Source organism: Lampris incognitus, chromosome 1 (assembly GCF_029633865.1).
Source record: "Lampris incognitus isolate fLamInc1 chromosome 1, fLamInc1.hap2, whole genome shotgun sequence".
Lineage (NCBI taxonomy): Eukaryota > Metazoa > Chordata > Actinopteri > Lampriformes > Lampridae > Lampris > Lampris incognitus.
In genome coordinates, this window is record NC_079211.1 from 105,634,596 (window position 1) to 105,637,857 (window position 3,262).

At 44.1% G+C, this 3,262-nt stretch overlaps 1 pseudogene; it reads left to right on the plus strand.

Annotated features, from left to right (window-relative positions):
- Positions 1-1,446: 1,446 nt before the first annotated feature.
- Positions 1,447-1,584, plus strand: LOC130127381 (U1 spliceosomal RNA; annotated as a pseudogene).
- The last annotated feature ends 1,678 nt before the right edge of the window (positions 1,585-3,262 follow it).

The window sequence follows — 3,262 nt, forward strand, 5'->3', positions numbered from 1 at the left end:
AGCAGTTTGATGAATGACAGTGTGATGATTCTGATGGTATTACTGTGGTAGTAGTCTATTGATGCACAGGATGTTGATTCTGGACTTGGTTACCCAGAGCTTGATAACAATAATGTAACCATATTCACATATACCCATTACCCTACCCATTACCATTACATATACCCACTAATGATATGGGATTACATGTATCATTGACTAAGTATATGTAAATGTCAATGTTGTTTAAAATATTAAAATAGTTCATTACCTCACTATGGTATTCCTTTTTATCATGTATTTTGATTGTGTATTTAAACAAATGTATAGAGACCAGTTTGTGACCTAACTGGCTTTGGTCTAGTTCTCATTTAAGGCTCACAATCACCTCACACAATGAAATAGTATGGGTATATTATACATTTCCTGAATCTTTACAGTCCTGTGAGTATTCCAGTTTTTGTGTTTTGTGTCCCTGATATTCCTAGATGCCACAGGGCTAAAAGAAAGTATATAGTTTAGGCGAAAATTGCAGAAAGATGTGTGTTATTGACGGGTTGAAGAGCTCAAGTGACCTCTATATTTGTGAGAAATATCCACAATAGGGCTTGAATGAAAGCTAAGAAGGTCCCCTTTAAAATGATACCAAAGACAATATTATAGAACATTGAAAAATGTCCTGACCATGAGGCTAAACCAGGATATGCACCAGCGTCTAAAATGCAATTTAGTTTAGCGGGTGGTTAACTTCATGAGCTGATAACTGTGATACAGCTGCCACTCAGGAATGGTTATCATACCAAAATATCATCTACAGACATGGATCGTTTCAAAAATTATAAGTAAGTTTTGCCACCTTGAGTGTACCGAAATATCGTCTGGCCCATGGACTATTTGAATGTTAAAGTGTCGCCGTGTAGGACGAGGGTGTCATCTGGGTGACCGAAATGTCAAGATGAGTCATTGCATTTGAGTAGTAAAAAGAACAGGAAGTCTCGTCAGTGCGTACACAACAATAACAGCCATTTATTAGCCAGTCATGAAGGAGCGAGGATACAGAATGGTGAGAATGAAATCAACTTATGGACACTGTTCACTCCGTACTCAGCTCAGCGTGTCCATGTGTCCTTGTGATGAGGTGTGTGCCTCGCATCTGCTAGATGAGATGTAGCGAATGCAGGGGGCATCTGGGAAATGCTGCAGCCCCCTGAATTCACTACAGAGATGATGATAATGAAAATTTTTAGACACTCAGAAGGAAGGACACGCTGTAATATGTGGCTATCTTCAGGACCATGCATGATTTACTGCAACCAGGACAGTATCAACAAGTCCCGGGATGAAACATAAATATCACCTTTCCAAAGCAACCGGTGTTGTGTTTCAGATCTGCTTTCAGGGGATTGAAAATAACAGTAACAAGATCTAATCTCCTTTATGTGACGTTCACGCCACCGGACAGTCAGTATACTTACCTGGCAGGGGAGATACCATGATCAAGAAGGTTGTTCACCCAGGGTGAGGCTTGACCATTGCACCCCCGGTTAACTGACTCCTGCGAATTCCCCAAATGTGGGAATCTCGACTGCGTAGTTTCTGGTACGCAATCAGTGTCATGTAATCTCTTGGCCGGGTCTTTGTCACGAGGTGGTCTACACTATAGCTGCTTTTATTGCAACCAGCAGCGTCGTAGTGGGTGGGGGGGGGGGGCGCCTTGGGAATCCTGGAATTAAAAGTTTGTTTTGCTTTGCAAATTTTTATTTCCAACTAATTAGTGTCATAACTGCAGTTAAAATTGGCTCTATACATCTGTTGAGGGACTTCAAGAAAATAGTGGAGGCTCTCTGAGGCCCCTCTCACCCCTCTCTGAGGCCCCTGTCACCCCTCTCTGAGGCTCCTCTCACCCCTTACAAAAGGTGCAAAATGGTTTATCTGCCCCTCACGAGAGCATCTCTCAATGCAGCTCATCTAGTCGTGTCGCGAGTGACTGCTGATACAAGCACAGGGTCATGTCTTTCCCCAAAAAAGCAAAATCTGGGTTCCAGAAAAGAAAAGAAAAAAAGGAAAGGGAGAGAAGGCAAAATGAGGGAAAACAACTGTAGAGTAACTTCTTCCAAAAGAAAGCGAGCTAGGAGCTTTTAAAAGAAAGGTGGCTAGCTAACTAGCTAAAGAGGAACGCTATGATAGCTAACTAGCTAAAGAGGAGAGGGGCCCACAGAGACTGCTTATGTATAGGGCCCAGAATTTTGTGCTACGCCCCTGACTGCAACTGATGCTGTTTTTCCTGATGGAGCCCCAAATTTGTCTTTTAAAAAAAAATCAAAATGAGACGAGCCAAACCAACCATGTTTGTTTGTTTGGTTTTACACTGAAGAGCAACATGCTCTCCCATTGGTCAACATCAACAAGCACGTTGTTGAGGCTGTCACAGAAGTCTCATCATCTGTCTCTCATCCCGTCTCACTGCGAGACCGACTGATGTTTCCCACGTTCATAATCTCCAAGTTGATCTGCAACAACATAGCTGTGTCAAATTTGATTTTTCTTTCTTCGGACCAGGCGACTAGCCTGGAACCCGCTTGCCACAGTCCTGCAGCACTGCAGCGACCCAGTGTCTCTGAGATCTTAATCCTGCAGGCAGTCATGCCCACAGAAGGCAAACAAAACAGTGATGCCAACCCAAGCCGGGCCCGAGGATAACTGCGGGCATCAGTATGTGTAAAGAGTCAGTTTCTTCTTCACTGATCTGGGAGGGAGGGGGAGAGAGATGGGGGGGACAGGGTTATTAGCTAACAGATTTTCGAGTCCCAGTGGCCACGGGCAGTAACTGCCCCCCTATACAATAACACACAGTGAAATACACTACCCTACACACACACAGACACACATATGAACAACCTAAAAAATACATTATACATGCACACTAAGACACACTGCTCCTAACATTACTTCTTGTCATGTCCCACATAAAAAGTCACACCTTCTAAACTCACACACTCATCTCACTCCCCCAATTCTCTCTCTCTCTCTCTGTCTGCCACCCACTCTCCTCCTCCTCTCATCCAGCCGAGCAGAGCACAGTGCTCGGATGGAGCTCGCATGTGTGTGCAAGCGTTTTTTTTTGTTTTGTTTTTTTTGTCCAAAAGAAGTTTTCAGAAGAGCAGACGAATGAAGTGGGGAGACTGGATCAGCTGCTCTGTGATCTCCCGTACGTGCCAAGCTGTTTGATTGGCTGGAGGGCTGGAGAGCCATCTTGCCTCCCTGGCAGGCAAGTGGCTCAAGT